We start from the raw sequence: 17,367 nt of genomic DNA, 5'->3' as shown, positions 1-17,367 counted from the left end.
AACCCACTCATGGCCTATGGCAAAGCATCAATACCTGTAGCTGTAGTAGGAGTGAAGGAAAGGAGAGGTCATGCACAGGTTTTCCCTGTGTAAGTGGGATGTGGAGTCTGGACCCACATATCCCACAGCACAGAGCCCGTCCCAAAGTGACACCATGCCTGGACATGTAAACCAATGCAGAGTCAGTGCACTGCCAGCCTTACTGCTCCTAAAAATGCAGGTATCCATGCCCTGCTGGGATCCAATACAGCCATCCTATGGATGAAGCCATGGTGGGGCTGCATCCTTTCTAATAATTCACCTCCCAGAAAGAAGTCTTGTTCTTGTTGCTGCATTGCCAACATATTTATTAATCTCTATGGCATATGACTGCTTTACCTATGTTGAGACACCCAAACTCTTAATTAGACAGATCAAACAATTACATTATACCTGCTGCCTGAAGGTTTAGCTGTTAGCTCCAAGATCAAGATTTAATCAGTGAGAATGCCTGAACAAAGAGCTATCGTGTTGCTGCTGTTGATTGTTATGTTTGTATGAGCAATCTCCAAAAGCTGGCAAAATCCTGTTCTATAGAGGCTTGGTTTTCATCAGCACTTGCTTTCCCATGACCCTATTTCCTTCCCAACTGCCAGTCTCTGTCTTAATTCAACAGGGGTTTTTTTACCTTAATTTTTTTCATGTTTTATATTAATATAATTTCATCACATTAAGATAATTTCACCACCCTTTCCAGTTGCTACTCCTAAAAAAGAAGGAGCTTAATAAATCTGAATGTTCAGGTGGTTTTGTCATTATTGTTCTATCTGTCTGTACATGGACTGCATGAAAGAAAGCCAGCTAGATGATGTCATGAACAAAGAGACATGCTTATCTTGAGATTTGACTACTTGCTGCCAGTTTTCCCATCTGCCTACAAACAAGACAGGTAATTAAATACTCCTGTAATATTAAAATATTATTATGTTAATTAGTACAGAATTGCTGTTAGATTATTCTAACCTGATAAAATATGCACAGTGTCCTGTTGTTCTTGCTGATGTATGGCACTTAGTGGAGCCAGTGTGTTTGGGCCTGTTATTATTTTTATGCCAGCAGTTCAGGACAACTATTTTATCTCCTACTCCAAAATAATGTAAAAAGGGTCTGACATCTATTGAAATATAGATTGATATTTGTTAGAATGAGTCTTGTCATAGAAGTTGATTGCTTTTGCTAGGGTTGCTATCAGATGATTGGTCCAGTTCTTGGAGGTGTGGATGTGGACCTCTGTTTTTTATTTCTTCCCCATATGATTCTGTTAGATGACACAGACAAAGCATTATCCAGTAAACTTATCTCTGTGCAAAGGACTGTAGTATCCTTACAAATACCCAGGCCAGGTCATGTTTAAATAAATTGAGGATTATCACCTTCTTCAGTGGCCAGAACTGGCACTAGAGGTGGGAACTAGTATAAAAATATGAGTGTTCCCACACTTGGGCATATGAAACCCCTTTCATTCAGGTACTCCAGAAAAAAGAATATAAATCAACATTCCTCATTTTCAAAAAATGAGGTATAATCTACTGACTTCTCCACTCTTAAAATGCTGGCCATTTTCAACTGTGATTAACTTCCAGACCAGAAGGCTTACTTTTTAGTTTTTGAAAAAACTTTTGTTGAATAAGAGTGAATATGATTGAAATACCTAAGGATGACTATACTGTGTATGAGAACACATTGAGCTCCTATTATTTCATTTGCATGGACAGCCTTTTGCAGGCACATCACCTTATGAGAAGTGCTCAATTTAACTACTTTAGCACAAAATTACAGGACCTGACTGATGCTTGCCTTTCTCACCTGAGGCTTCAAGATAAACATTTAACCACACCATCCATCCTGTCTTCTCTTCATTGATATTCAATTAAGAGGTTTATTTAAGCAGACCGGCACTTGACCTCCCCAGCCACACTTCTCCCTGTAGTTAAGCTCTGTTTCTGCCCACCTGCTGCAAGGCAAGATTGTATTCAGTCATGATGCCTGGCACAAACTGTGTGCTTATAGTTGATGGCTTGCTTGAAGGAGAACAGACCACTAATAAATTGCACAGTCATTACCCTTTATGCATACTTGTTCTAAAAGGTGTCGCAGATTCCTGCCTCCTAATAAGGAAAGGAAGTAGAAAAACACATAAATTCTCCCAAGGGAGTCAGACAGCCTGAAGTCACGTTCGACAGCTGTTACTGTTACCATGATCACCAAGAGCAAAACAAGGATTAGAAGGGTGAAAAAAAAAAAAAGATGCATAGCAAGGGATTTTGGCAAGATTTCTTGGATATGGAATGTGTTTTGCACTGCCCCAGTATATAAAAGCTCAGCACTCCTGTGGCACATGATGGAAGTTGGAGATTAAACCAACATTATAATTAATTAGCCTATAAATGAGTTATTTAAGTTATCAGAAGTTTGGGATTTTTTTATGTATCTGGTTGTATTTTTAAACTTTCAACTTACATGCCAGAGAAAAGATTTCTGCATTTGATGTGAGCTTGGATGCTACAGTGTTATTAAATCTGTTTCACAAGCAGTTTCAGAAAATGTTTTCACAGGGTTTACCTTTCATCTTGTACCCTTAGCTCTGGTCTTTCTCCTGGGGGCCAGCTAATAGGAATCGGGTGCTTCCTTGGCTGCCCTGGAGCTGGGCTGAGTTACACCAGCTAAGCCTCTGTCCCTCAGTGTTATAGCTGAGAAATCCAAAGGGGAGACTCATGTCCTCTGTAAAGAGGTGTATTTAGTCTATCCCGCAGAGATGGTTTATGGCTTTGGCAGGGAAACTGTTGACAGTACATACTGTAAATATAGTTCAAAGTGAATTTGAAGTCTTGGAGCTGCAGCTCTCCCCATGCTTGTTACATTAATTTGTTAAGGGTGCTTAGTGTAGGTATCTATGTACGTAAAGATCAACACTATCAATTAAGCACGCTCACTTGATAATCTACTGAAGGTAGCAAAGGGGCACACCACATACTGCTGCTCCTTTTTGAGCTTGGCACAAAAACAAGGCCACAACATTGCTGGGCACTATGGCCCGCTTTTAGCATCCTAGCCAAATTCCAGTTCCTGCAATTTCTATCCATCTACTTAAAATGGTGTTTCAAGCAGAGGCAGTGTTTCTTGCTCTTGACTTAAACACTGGACAGTCATTAGGTTGCTTTTAATTCTCATGCTGACTAACTTCAGGTGCACACAAAGTGATTTTTACTTTTCAGGCCAAAAATCACTGCTTTTATTGGAAGACCAAAGTTACAACAGATCCTCAAAGCAGGAATAATGAGGGTGAGAGTGCAGACTCTCTAGAGGGCATCTAGTGCACTAGAAGGGCATCTCATGATTTCTGTATTTTACAATGTGACACCCGTTTTCCCTGTCCCCTTTGCCTTGCAACCCTCCTCAAACACGAACAAAGGTGGCAGACTGCTTGTGGATGCTGACAAGTCCTCCATCCCATTCAGAGGCATATTTACAACCCAGTTCAGATCTGGCCTCCCATATGCAACCAAAAATCTCAGTTAATCAAAAGACTTTCATCTGAGGTTCACTATGATGGAAACATCAGGCCAAGATATTATATATCTGTCTAGAGTGGAGTAAAGCAGTGAGCAGCTTGAACAAGTATTAATGCTCACTAAAGCTTAAAAAGACCATGGAGTAGTTCCTATCTGAATTACAGTTTAAAAAAATCCACAACAAACATTTTGATAATAATTGCTAAAACATTTCTAATAGTATTTGTGACAAATGACAGCAACCATTAACATTTCTTAATATTATAAACCAGTGTAAGTTCCTGTCCAATGTCAGTTTAACACAAACTAAAAATATGCTACTTGTTGAGTTGGAAGAAGGTTTTGATTTACAATTATGTCCTGATGGATTACCTGAAAGCACAACCTTCAGGCAAACTGTGATTAAGTTGACCAAAGACATCTGGGAGAGCCATCTATGGCCTAAAATTATGACCTTGGTATTCTGGGCTGAAACTAGACACCATTTAAATTGCAGTGCTGAAAAACTCTTCTAGAGAGGCCTTTGTTTAGGAGGCCATGAGGTTTTTTAGCTTCAGCAGTTCAACAGAAACACCTCCTGTGAAGTTACAGAGGGGAGAGAAAGTACTTCCTATTTTTTTGCATCTATTACTTTAAAAAAAAAGCCCTCCAAACACTCCCAGCTTGTATGAATCAAGAAGCAAAAACAATTAATAACCTAATGATTAGCAAATGCTGCAGACATAGGTTTGGATTTCACTTAGCAAGATTTATGGAGTTAAATATAAAAGTATGACTTTTGAAAGCCATGTGCTCATAATTAGCTCAAGTTTTACCCCTGGATACTGTAAAATCACAACATGCTGTCAGAGCCCATTTTCTGATCCTGTTATCAACACGGAATAAAATTTTCCATTAAATGCAAAACAGATTTACAGGTGCTAAAACAGCTTTTTTATCAGTGGGAAACAGGCTACCTTTTGTTCTCTGAAAAGGCATTTCATGATTTTACATTGGTCAATTGATCGTACAACAAAGGGAAAAATAATGGTTTTGGTCATCTACTGAAACTGAAGAAGATATAATGTGAAAATAAACACAAGAAAAGTAACTCCCTATCTGCATGTAAAGTTATCACTTACTGAAAAAAAAAAATAGATCAAAGCAATGCTATTTCCTTACTATTGCTGAGTGTACTACATAAATCCTCATAGAAATCATGAATTCCTGCAGAAAAACTCAAAGGATAAGTGCATTCCAGGCAGCTGTGGACACTGGAACTTAAATTATTCCATTAAAAAGAAGCCCTGCAAAGATAGCAATACTTTCAGTGTAATAATTCCTACTCTGAGCTGTCATGTGTAGGGAGGCTTCTTGGAACTGGCCCAAAAGGGAGGAGTTTTTTGTACCCATGCTGTTGCATTCCCATCCCACACACCCTAGGCCAGGGAGACGAGTCCTCTTCCTGTGTGAAGGAGCTGGAATTAGCTTGCCCTCCAGCAGCCAAGACGGAGCAGAACAGCTTATTCCTTGCTGGCAGGCTGGCACCGGGCAGCCAGCCTCCGAGGAGCGCTCTGAGTGCTTTGGGACCAGATGGGCTGCACCACTTCTAGCAACAGCTGCTTCAGAGTCTGGAGCTGGTGGAGCACCCAGGTCCTCAAGAAAAAGCGACATCTCTTGCCTTGCTGCAAAATGAGTTATTTAACGTGGCAATCAATGGAAAGTATTTTAGTGCCTGTGTCTGAATGCTAGGCCTAGACATGCATGAAACTGGATTTGGGAGCCCTTTTATAAGGAGACCAAGCCTTCAGTTCAATATTTCTTCAGTTACAAATATTTCTATATTTCATAGCTACTTTTAGCTTCTAAAAATTTAGATGGAGGTTTTGAAGGCAGTTTAAGGGACTCAATGCATTTTTTTCTCCGAAACATCCCAGGCAACTTAAGAAATCACAACCCATCTTTGTACCTGAGACAAAAATTGTGAAAGTACAGAAGGCAGGAGCCTCATGCAGAAAGAATATAAAGCACAAAGTGAACCTTCAGAGCTGCTTTACAGTCCTGGCAAAACCAGCTGTATTAAAGAGCAGAACAATTATGTTGATTCACAGGGAGGCTTCATCTGACAAACTTGCTAATTATACAGGCTTCTACAAAGACAAACCTATGGAAACAAGGTAATCCTTCCTCTGCCACAGTCTCAAAGCTTCCAAGACTCAGTGGGAAGGTAGCTTTATAAACTGGAAATGGCTCAGTAGCCACCAGCTACTATCCTCTGTGCTTATCATTTTAGCTCAGCTGGTTGAGTCTGCATTGTTCAAGAAAACACCTTTTATTTTACTGAAGCCTGCTGTATGGCAATTTTTCTAGGTCTTCAGTGGTTGTATTATTATGAAAAAGACTCTACAGGCAGTTTCTTTCTTCCTCCTTCTTCATTGAAGGAGGACAGAAGACAAGTCTAAAGCAAAGAGCCTGGTAGTATTTCCTTGAGCAGAAGATGGGACTTCGCATTCTTGCCATGTCTCTGTTGGAGAGGCAACTTCAAAACAGGGACTTCTGTAAAAGGCCTTCAGAGATCTCTGAGATGGTTTACAATTAGGTGTGCAAGATGGTACTTTGCTGGTCAAATAGACGGTAATGTAATGAACACAGTACACTGTTCCCACATGGTCTTCCAGATCAGAGAACAAACTTTTATTAACAGCATTTATATCAATGCTGTACTGTGGGGGTGTCTGTCATCACCTTTGCTCCAAAACATCACATCACAGGAAACAAAAAGGGAAAAAACATATATCTTTCATAGCTCCAACACAGCTAGGAGAAAATTCTATCGAAACATTGGCACAAACTTTATTTGCAGATGAACTCATAGGTTTTCATACATAAGTGAAGGGAGGCTGTGAGCTCCTGAGATCTCTGAAAAAGCTACAAGGTGCAATGTTACACTAAAAATTAGCTTTCAAAACCTTGATCTAATTTGTTTTCTTGAGGGAGCCAGAAAACAGGAGGCAAATCATTTGTCCTGGATGACAAAATGAAGATTCCTGGAATTTACATTTTGCAGAAACACATGGAACAGACAGGGGACACATAAACCCTCATGTTCTGATGGAATTTTGCATCTCCCTGTGTCTAATGCCATATCATTCTTCTTTTAGGTGACCTAGAATCACCAGAACCTTGGTCGCTCTGTTCCTCCCAATCCAAGAAACCATTTCTGAAGAATGACCTTCAAAGTGCTTGGCTATTTGTCAGAAACTATCACAAAACTTCAAAGAAATAACCAAACAGTAAATCAAAAAATCCGAGAGAGAAAACTCTTGTAAGGACTACAAAGGAAATAAAAAAAAAATGGCATGGAGAGTTGATTATAACACCAGCAGTTTGCCACAGCAAAGGAGAAACTGATACCAGATGCTTCTGGGAGCTCTTTCATTACCTTGTGTAAGACCTGCAGGGCCACGAAGGGGCCCCTTACGGCACTACCTCTCCGTCTGGGATAAATGTGCAGCACTCAGGCACAGTGGTTCATGCTCAAAAGAGATCTGCAGAGCCAGTTATTATTTTATGTGAAGGATGAATTTGGAAGCTGACTCCCTGTAAATTTGCTGCATCCTTTCATCATCTCCCAGCAAGTCTTTTGAAGTTAGCCTCTCTTGAAAAATTATGCTGTTATGTCAGGGTTTTTTAATGTCAGCAGCATTGCCATTTAAACAAGTGAAAGTAACAGATGAAAAATTGATCAAAATATGTTTAATATTGGGTGCAAGGATTGCCAGACCTTTTGATCTTTGACATGCAGTTTCTTGCTTTCTAAATCCTTAGACATCTCTGTCTGATTCTTTAAAACTTATTTTTCATTTGACTAGCTATAGTGCAATTTTTAATAACAGCTAATAATGCAGTCATTTTCTTCCACTCTTCTAAAAAGGAAGGTCAGGTAGTAACTGCAAGGTTCATGTTTATGCAGCATTTTCTGCAATGTTACTCACTGACTGAGATGATAAAAATGCAGAGTGCACTAAGGGGGGGCAGGGATTTCTATTCCATTTTGACTTTTTTGATTAGCGTAATTACAAAGAGTTGTGCTCAGCATCTGCTCAAACCTCCAAATATACTGCACATCAGAACCATTTGGGAGGACTGGAAAAACCATGTTATTGTTTTAAAAGTAATGTTTGTTTGTTTGCTTGCTTTCTTGCTTGTTTCCTTCTTTGATTAAGTCCCTTTTTAGTCACTTTCTGGCTTCTGAGCTTTTCAGGTTCACTTGCTTTTTGTTTCCATGGTTTCCCTGCAAACATGAGGGATACAAATGCTTTTTTCCTAACAAGTGAAAGCAGAGATTATACGGATTCACTAGGTTGTGGCAGCTGAGGTTTTTTCACAAAAACACATAAAATACAACAGCTGTTGTAATAAAACTGCTAAAACTGCCAATACTGAGGCTAAGAATCCAGGAAAGGACAAATATGGAAAGAGACAGCAGCAGTTAGCTGCAGCAAGACGATGGATGGCTGATGGATACGTTATAAGCAGAACTGGTACCTGAGAGGTAAAAGTTATCAGTGTTAATGATTTGTATAATTTTGGGAGACTCTTGGCAACCTTTATGGAATAGGAAGGCTACAGCAGCTTACTGGAGGACATGAGTAGTTTTCCTCCTCTGAATGAGTGCCTCATGTGTGGTGATCTTCCAAAAAATTATTACACTAAAGGCTGCACCACATTTTAAAAAAATACCTGATCATTGTCCTATTAACTTCCTGAGTGAAGGAGGCAAAGATAGGAAAGCATCAGTGGTGCTGTACCCTGGGAATGCTCTAACCATTGCCAAACTTGCTAGCAGGCTCAGTTTCACTGGGTGGCTGAAGGTGGTATGGCACCACAGTTTAACTGTGTTTGATGAAAAAACTCCATCTCCTACTCTCTCAGGGAAGGAACAATTACCTTATTTTTCAGAAAGAGGCATACCAACTTGCCTACATCGAGGAAACTGGGTCAAAGCAGTAGAAACCTGTGGAGTTTATTATCAAGTGACCCTTCATATTGGAGTGATAGAAAGATGAAAATAAAAAATAATATTACCAGAGTTTCTGCACTATGTTGGCCATTGTTTTTCAATAATAACTTCTTGGGAAAGAAATTACATCACGGCTATGCTGGGCATGTCCTATATAATACTATCAACATAAAGTGTGGGGGATGTTTACTGTTGCTAAATTAAGCTGTTATAATTCTTCTTATATTCATACTAAATACATAGAAACCAGAAGAACATTCCCACTTTGCCACTACAGTTATAAAGCCATTTCCTGTCCTTTTATACATATTGTGAGAGTTGTCTCAACATATTTTTCGATCAAGTGACACAGATCTAGGTGGAAGGGTTTAAAAATAGTGCTATAAATGTAACCAAAAGCCATAAGAATGAAATGGAATGCTCAGGACTTCTAAAGTACTTAAGGAAATATATTCTGATTTCTTCTGAACAAGGAAATGCTTCTTACTGCTCTTTGTTACAGTACTTAACACTTGATGCTTGTGCCTGATACTTAGTCTTAGCTGTACTTTGGATACCCACTCTAGCACAAATGAAGAATAAAAATCAGCTTTTGTGGCTGCCTTCTTCAGTGGCAACCATGTGCAAACAGATAAAAAAAAATCTCACAAATAGCCAGAAGAATATTTTCTTTTGGCAAAAACAGGATGCAAACCCCCAGCAAATATTAGCTTTCTGTTACATTTTCCCCCACCTAATTGTAAAACTAAATTGAGATATAGAAAATTTTTAATTTTTCTGCTTGTTTACAATACTGAGGAAAGGCAATGTGGGTTTTTTCTACTGCTGAATAACCACCAGCCTCTTTCTGAGCCTTTTATTACCACAACAAGCATCTAGGTCCAGAAAACTTCACATATTTTTAGCTGAATTAGCTCTATAGTGTTACATGGAACACGGGCAGTAAAGCTCCAAGAATTTGTCTGGATTTGTGTTGGTGGAATTGACAAACATAATTTATACTCAAACTGTATAACTGTGAATGATAAAAGGTCTCACAATCCTTTTTTAAAAGGAAGCATGAACAATAGTAAAAATATGGCAGCAATATGAGAGTGGAATTTTTCTCCCATTCTGAGTTATACTGGGATAAATTTTGTTGGGTTTTACAATGTGGAATAATGTCACCTGAGAATTTATCAAGAAAATGAGGGGTTGAATCCACTAAATCAAGTTTCCCAACAGTGATAAAAAGAAAATTTTGATGGAAGAATGAGTAAAAGGAAACCACAGTTCCAAAGATAGACATTTCCATTACATCTGACAGCAACCTCCATGTACCTGTCATATCACTTCCTGAAGTCACTGAAAACCTTTGCCTTCTATGTCACCTTATGGAAATGAGTTTAATTAATATGTGTTGGAGAGACGATTGACTTAATTTAGCTCATTTCAGAGCTCCTGTCTGAATATTTAATTTACTTTTTCCACAGTTAGGGTTTAAGAAGATGTGTTTTATTTTATTCCTCTTTGTTCATTTGAATTTTTAAAAATCTCTGCAATATCTCCCTTTCATGCAAGTAAAATTTTTTGTCTTCTGTTACAGAATTTGTCTTGTATATCCATCCTTTTGCAAAGGCAAAAAATAGTTATTTTTTGCCTTTGCAAAAGGGGCATTTTTTTTCTAAGTAGGGCAGCTAGAAGTGAAGGTAACCATCAAGAGATAGGTGCACTAAGCCTATGCTCAGTGACATATTTTCTGGATTACAGCTAATTCTTTTCCTTATAGTTATTATTTTCCCTAATGCTTTAGACCCAATATGGACGCATGGTCCTGTCTTCTACTTTTTGACATCCCGTCAAAGGGCAAAGCTGAGTCAGCACTGTGGGAAAATACCAACTGAATTATTCAGCTTCAGCCAAGAATAACTGAGAGTCAATGTTTTACAGCATGATTTTCAAAAACTCAAATGATAAAAGAGTGGTATGAAAGAATACTGTAAGCAATCTCAAGAATATTTACAGTTCAATGATAAAAGATATGCTAGAGTGAAAATATTTTCCTTCAAATGCAGAGCTCACTGTATTGTACCACTACTCCACAGATAATGCTTTCAATGACATCTGAACTTAATATTAATGCAAAAACATAGAGAGGAAGAAAAGAATGTAAACAAAATATAGATGTTTGAGGAAAACGTTTGGAAATCTGCAGAAACACTTACGACAGCCAGGTAGTTTGAAGGCCATATCTATTGAATACATAGCTTAATATACTCAAAATGTACAGATCTGAACAGATTAAAAAAGAAAAAAAATGTGGAAATTGAATACTGGAATTTAAAAAAAAAAAAGTCAGCTTTTTGCTGCAAGCCCACTGGAAAAATACAAGAAGAGGAAGATTCTATTTAAGAAATGAAAGTAATCCATATGTAGAAGAAAATGTGTTTGTTGAGGAAACTTGGGCACGGTTTTGGAGTATTGATGGTATTTTGGGTGCTCCAGACAAGACACTGACATCCCCAACAGGCTGGGAAACAAGAATTTCCGTTGTATTTGTAACAGCTAAAACTGTGTACCTTGGAAACCTGAAATGTGCTATGACATATTTATCTTAGATTAGGAGGGAGATACAAGAATTCAGACCTGCTCCATCTCAAACAGAAATTATATTGTTTTGGCACCACAGACATAGGAATTATGTCTCATTCCTTATGTAAAGACCTGCATGATATCGGGAATTTTGTTTGTCCTGGGTTCCAAGTTTTCACCTACAAAATGGGTGAAGTTTCTTCTTTCTCGGGTATAGGCATTTATGGTGGCAAGTAGTGTACTGTAGCTGTTCTGGTAATTGTAATAAAAAGTTCTTTGGTCCAACTTTTGCATCTATGCAAAGTGGCTTGTGAGCCTTCTTCTGCCTGGTAAATATAAAATATAAGTTGGCAGAAGACTAAAACAAAATCAGTCCAAAGGCAAGAAGCCAAAAAAACCACTTGGCTGTGCACCAAAAGTTTGAGCATGCCTAATTTCCCCAGATTATCACAACAATTATCCATTCTTTCCTAGAAGCAGTTGGCTAGTTAACTCAAGAGAATAAAAATCTGAGCTTTAACCGAAAGCCATCAAGGACAAAGCAACACTATGTAAGAAAAGTGAAGGAAGAAAAAAGAGAAAAAACAAAACAAAAAAAAATCTAAAAACAATGGGGGAAATCCGTTTTGCAAGTGAAATGGTCAGAGAACTGAAAACAAACTTTTCATACTCAAAAGTCAAAGCAAAACAAGCTTGGCAAAATGAACCTTCCAGAAAAAGTCAGATATTGTGGCAACATATAATGTTGAATTCTCTTTTTACATAGATGTCCCTAATACTTCAGCATAGGCTGGGGAACTGAAAGTGCCTGAGTGCAGAAAGTTTCTCTACCAATCCACTAACGAAGCTATAAAGCAGTTGCTTCTTCTCTTTGTGGTCCAAACTGTTTCAAAGAAAGTTTTGTGAAAAATGAAAGAACTGAGGATACTTACTTCAATGTACACATTGAAACACTCTGCTTATAATGCTATCTCCTGAACTGTTTCACAATTGTTTAGTTCTGACTTAATCAGAGAACAGCCATATCTGGGGGCAGTTTTATCCTTTCTTTTTTGTATAGACTAGGTAAAGTCAAAGCTAAGACACCTTTGGAATTCAGGAAACAAAGTTTCCCCCGAGATGAAAAGATTAAAAGTGGGCAAGTTAGTTACCTGAATCATCTCAGCTTCTCAGGGGAAACTTTGCAGTCAGACGAAAACAGGACAGAGGATTGCCTGATGTCAGTGCAGAACCATCCTACAGTGCTCAAAAATAAAAGCTGAAAAACAAGTTACTAATGCCCTGTGAGGGCAAAAGGATTTGAAATGAAGATGACACAGGAGAGGTAATCTGAGAGCAGCATTTTTTTATCTCTTTCAAGAGTCCAAGCTGTGACATTTGTAGCAGGAACATGAAAAAGGAGCACAAGGTCTAAAGGCACAGTAAGGTCACCAGGCGAGCAATGCACAGGGAAAACTAACATGCAAGTCATATTCTCAGTACAGCAAGCTTGATCACTGCAATGAAAATCAGGACATATGAAGATATGTTTTATTATGGATTAATGTAGCTCTGTTGTTTTCTGAGTTACAAGGAGGCAGCTATGCAAGGACACGACGGGAGAGGACTGGCCAAAGAGATGTTGAACAGAAAAGATGAAGAGGCTGACAGGGGAAGTGTCAGTACAGACATGAAGCTCTGAAGAGAGGATTTTGCAGTCCTATTCTTAAAATATGTAAAAGGAAACTGTAATTTTTTTCCATGTCTACTGAGCCTAAGTTATACCAAGGATGTATTAAGTAGTTTGGAGATAATTACTTCTAGCAGTAAGATCATAAAGTGCTGCAATATTATGTACTAAGGTATCTGGAAATACCATTATAGCAGATTTCTAAAAAAAAAAAAGATTGAGCAAGAATTTGGCTGCAGTGACAGAGTGCATTTCTGACAGAAGAGATGACCCCTCAAAATCCTGCTGACAGGAATCCCTTCTCTGATTTTTTTTTAAAGGAGCACCAATCTTTTTCTGATCTTACTTTCTTTCTTACTCTAAATGAAGTTACTTTCTTTCACAGGAGTTTTCTCTACTCTTGAAGTGAATCTGGGTAGAAAGGGTAGAATTGCCCATGAAAAACCATTTTAAAAGCTGCTGTAGTGAGGATACCAAGGACACAGGCAAAACGAGGTGTGGGTGGCAATAACCCCGAAGACTGAGGTGAATGAAGAGAGCACCTCACTACAGAGCAGGCACCCTGGGCATTTGTGGCGAAAGCCTGAGCACAGATTTCAGGTAAAACTATAGCAATTCTCTTGTTTCACAGCAGACTCCATTCATGAGTATCTTTGCTAAGGAAATTTTCTTTGAACTTATATGGGAGTCCAGTCCTCAGCTGGTGTATGTTAGTGCTATCCACTGGGCCTAAAAAGAGGCAGATTTATTTATGCAGTCTGCAGGTTTGGTTCCATACTTTTATCTCAGCAACTGAGAAAACCATTTTACTTGGCCTGTCAGAGGTATTTGGTGAATTACTGTTGGTAAATAGGTGTTATTTTTGAAAGTGGGTGTGTTAATGAGGCAGGAAAGCCTCCAGAGATGAGGAAACAGCAACACCATGAGCTGTTGCTAGTTCTTAACGACTCACTGATGATTCACCTGAAAATCTGGCCTGAAAATACCTTGTTCCAATACTGAGTAAAGCAAGCTACATCTGAAGGAACTGAAGTAAATGCTCGAGGGTTTCAAAGACTAGTGGGGAAAAACATCATCATTTCAAGGAAAATCTCAGCAAAACAAGCATTACTTTTCTGGAATTATTTTAATCACCTTGTTTTAATGTAAGAATCTTGGAGAAATAGCTCTGTTTTATGAGCTTCTTTCACCCCTCCAAAGCATCATTTATTGCTTTTGGGCCTCTTTATCCCTCTTTTTTTTGCAAGCAGACTTTATATTCCTGGCAATAAAGGGGGAATATTATACCCTGGAATCTTCCTGTGTACATTAAAAGAGTGTTTGGCAAAATGGTGCTGGAATAATAAGTAACAGCTTGCTTAAGATAGGGTCAATCAATTCCAGGGGAGGCTATTTACTGGATTATATACAGTCCTCTTGGAAGAAGAAAATCTCTCAAGTGCTCTCAGTTTGACAACTGCTTTTTCCATCATCTGTTTGGAATTTCTGTGCCAGTTAGCTTGCAGGCTTGCTATTTCCTCTGCATGTGTTCTGCAAACTGTGGAGAGGATACACTCGTTATTTTGAAGGAGTCAGGAGTGAGATGCAATTATGGGAGCCTAAGCACACAAGAGATAAAATCTCCTTCCTGCCAGCCAGCATAGAGGGCAGTCTGTTTGAGCTCAGAGGCAGCTGATCAGATCTGAGACTGAGTATTTGAAAAAAAAAATCTTAGCAGTCTGTGAACCCCGTTTGTTTATTTAGAAAGAAATTGTAACATTTGATTGCTCTGACCAGGCAAGCAAAGCAAGTGCTGGCTTCGATATGATGCCTTTTAAAAACATCTAGCCTGTGTTCAAGTGAAGTGGCTTCATATTGTGCTTCCTCCTCAAATATATCGAGCTGCTCAAGGCTACCAAGATTTTTCAAATGTACTTTTGACATTTCAGGGCAGCTTGTACCTAGATTTCAAATGAGGGGTATGTTTAAATGAGGGCAATTTTTTGTAATTTGCCTGCATGCTACATTTATGCTTTCTGTGGCCTAATCTGTTTAATTGAGATCTGATCCTTGGCTGGATGCCAGTATTAGCACAGCATGTGGATAGCATATTGGTTTACCTATGTATTGCAGAAAGACTATTTCTTTCACAATCTTAGAAGTGGACTTGCATATGAAGCTAGAATTGGTTCAACAAAATGTCCCCAAAACTGAGTGTTAACCATTAGCCTTTCAACATGTTTCATTTTTCAACAAGTAAATATGGCACATAACTTTTTTAAATCGTTTATTCAGTAAAGCCTACATCAGTGTCTGACTTGGAACATTACTTATTTTCCATCCTTAACACTAAAAAAATTACAGTGACATTTTCTCTTACTAAAGTATTGAGGAGTTAAGCATGCAGTGAAAGAACTAAGAGGCCCTCAACCATCATAATTACAAAGTCACACCTCGGAAAGTTTTCAATGAATTAATTCTGGCAAGTTTGCAGAACTGTAAAGGCCTTTCCTTATCACTCTGAATACCTTAAAGAACCTGCTTTACAATTAATTTTAAAATCTAAGATAAGTGTTTTAGTCTGAATCTCTGAGGAAGGTGGTTTTGTGAACATAGATGCATCCATTTGGGAGCAAAGATGTTGACTTCATCCCATCTGACAAGGGGATTTCAATCCTGTCAGCACAGAACTTTGACCATGAGAGATGCCTCACCTTCATTTGAAAGTTTCTGAAATCAGCTGGTCTCCAGAACCTCTCTCACATGTTCTCTTGAGATAAACAAATGCTATTGGAGAGGAAGATGGTGGAAATTAATGTTTAACCCTGACACACTTGCACCTGCTCATTGCCTGCTGACTCTTCCCAGGCAGCTTCTTCAAGCCCCTGCTCTCACTAATGTGACTGGTCAATACCTCCCAATATTGCGCATTTTGCACATTGCTTACCCAGGAATTGGCAATAATTATAGAGGCACCATTGGCTTGCAAATGTAGCCTTTAAAAAACAGCCTGTCTGAACACTGAAAGAGAACCTAACCTCACCATTTCATGAGGCCTGCAAACAAACCCTCCTGGGTGATAGGCAAGCAGCAGTACTATGCTTTTTAAAGGACTTGGTATTAATTTGCTCTAACCTCTGTAGGAACAGAAATTCCATAATAATCAATTCTACATTGTTTGGAAAGATGGAAAAGAACTCATCCCATTATGAATTTTTAATGAGATTCATCCCGGAATGAATATTTCCATCTCCTTGCTAGTACTCAAGCACTTTTACAGAGTTAGGGAGGGACAAACCAGTTCTAGTTTAGAACTACAAGGGGACGAGTCCAGTTAGGACTACAAGCTCCCTCTCACCTATCCCAATGCTGTCTCCTACTCCTGCAACCTCAGCTGGAGCCAGGTACACAGGACTTTAGAAATACTGAGCTAACATTGCCTGCCAACTTTCCCAGCAGAAATTCCTCCCACTCCTAGCTCCTTTTTGGTTGCAAAGGTTTCAGCAAGCCTCTGGAAGCAGTGACATCACAGGAAGTCTTAAACTCCCTTCTGACATAAAGCTGGACATTCAAAGTTGGCTGCAGTGAAAATCTGAAAGAAAGCAGCACCTGATTGCTGCTGCTGGGATCATGGGGCATTGCCTTCCCTTTTTATGGGAACTACAGATTTCTCTCTCCCCATGGCATTGGATCCCAAATATTGCAACGTTTCGCTGTTAACATGAAGGATTTCTTAAAGTAAATCCTGTCTCTGTGCTCTATCCCTTGGTGATGTTACCAGCATGGCCATGCTCCTGCTGGATGCTACCAGCAAGGTTACCAGCATGGCCTGGTCCCACTCTCTTTGAGCCAGGGGGAAGCCATATCCTCCACTTACTGAGCTGAATTTCAAAATGGTTGTAGAGATATCACCAGAAAGGGCAAAAATCAACATAAATTTCTACTCTGTCATCCAGGCGAAGTGGACAGAAGTGTATGGTGAAGTAATACCTGAATTTTTTTGTCTAGATAGACAATGTTAACTCAGCACCCTCTTCCTACAGGCACTTAATGGTTTTCATACTCCTGTTTTCCTGCTGCCATTAGTGAAAACATGGCTGTTTTCTTATAGGGCTAACTATTCCCTTATGTAGAACTTCACTTATAAATATAGGTGTTAAATCATAGAAAACCACATTTTTGGACTTTACAAAGTGGGACTGGCTATATTTTTTTTCTTGGTACATTCATATCCAAAACACTTCATAAACTTCAGAAATCCTTTCAATTCAATTGTGAAATACAAGAGGTCTATTCATGACCTCATTTCATCAGAGGAGAAACTAGTCAAAGATGGTGTGCCTGAAACACTCACAGGAGGAAGCATAATTGTGATGTTGGGAAGAAGGTCCTGAAACCTCTTCACCCTGTGCCCTAAGTACTAGTCAGTGCTTCCCATTGCCCCAAATGGGGCCATAGGCAATGCATCATCAGGAACTTCTGCAAGGTAAGACATAGTACAAATGAAGAAAATGTCACTTTCTGGCCATATCCCTCTAAGAAAACAATATCTCTTCAGCCTGGAAAGACTGCTTCCACCAGCAATAATTACCCAG

The 17,367-nt window shown here is 38.9% G+C and overlaps 1 long non-coding RNA gene across 1 annotated transcript in view; it reads right to left on the bottom strand.

Annotated features, from left to right (window-relative positions):
- LOC135289479 (uncharacterized) overlaps positions 1-13,657 on the bottom strand; it is a 34,035-nt gene extending 20,378 nt beyond the window's left edge. Inside the window, exon 1 of the long non-coding RNA XR_010352252.1 lies at positions 12,276-13,657. This is a non-coding gene — a long non-coding RNA (uncharacterized LOC135289479). The remainder of the gene's footprint in view (positions 1-12,275) is intronic.
- Positions 13,658-17,367: the final 3,710 nt, after the last annotated feature.

The sequence above is a fragment of the Passer domesticus genome, chromosome Z (genome assembly GCF_036417665.1).
Source record: "Passer domesticus isolate bPasDom1 chromosome Z, bPasDom1.hap1, whole genome shotgun sequence".
NCBI lineage: Eukaryota > Metazoa > Chordata > Aves > Passeriformes > Passeridae > Passer > Passer domesticus.
Note: the sequence above shows the minus strand (reverse complement) of the source record. Positions and strands in the feature narration are given on the sequence as shown.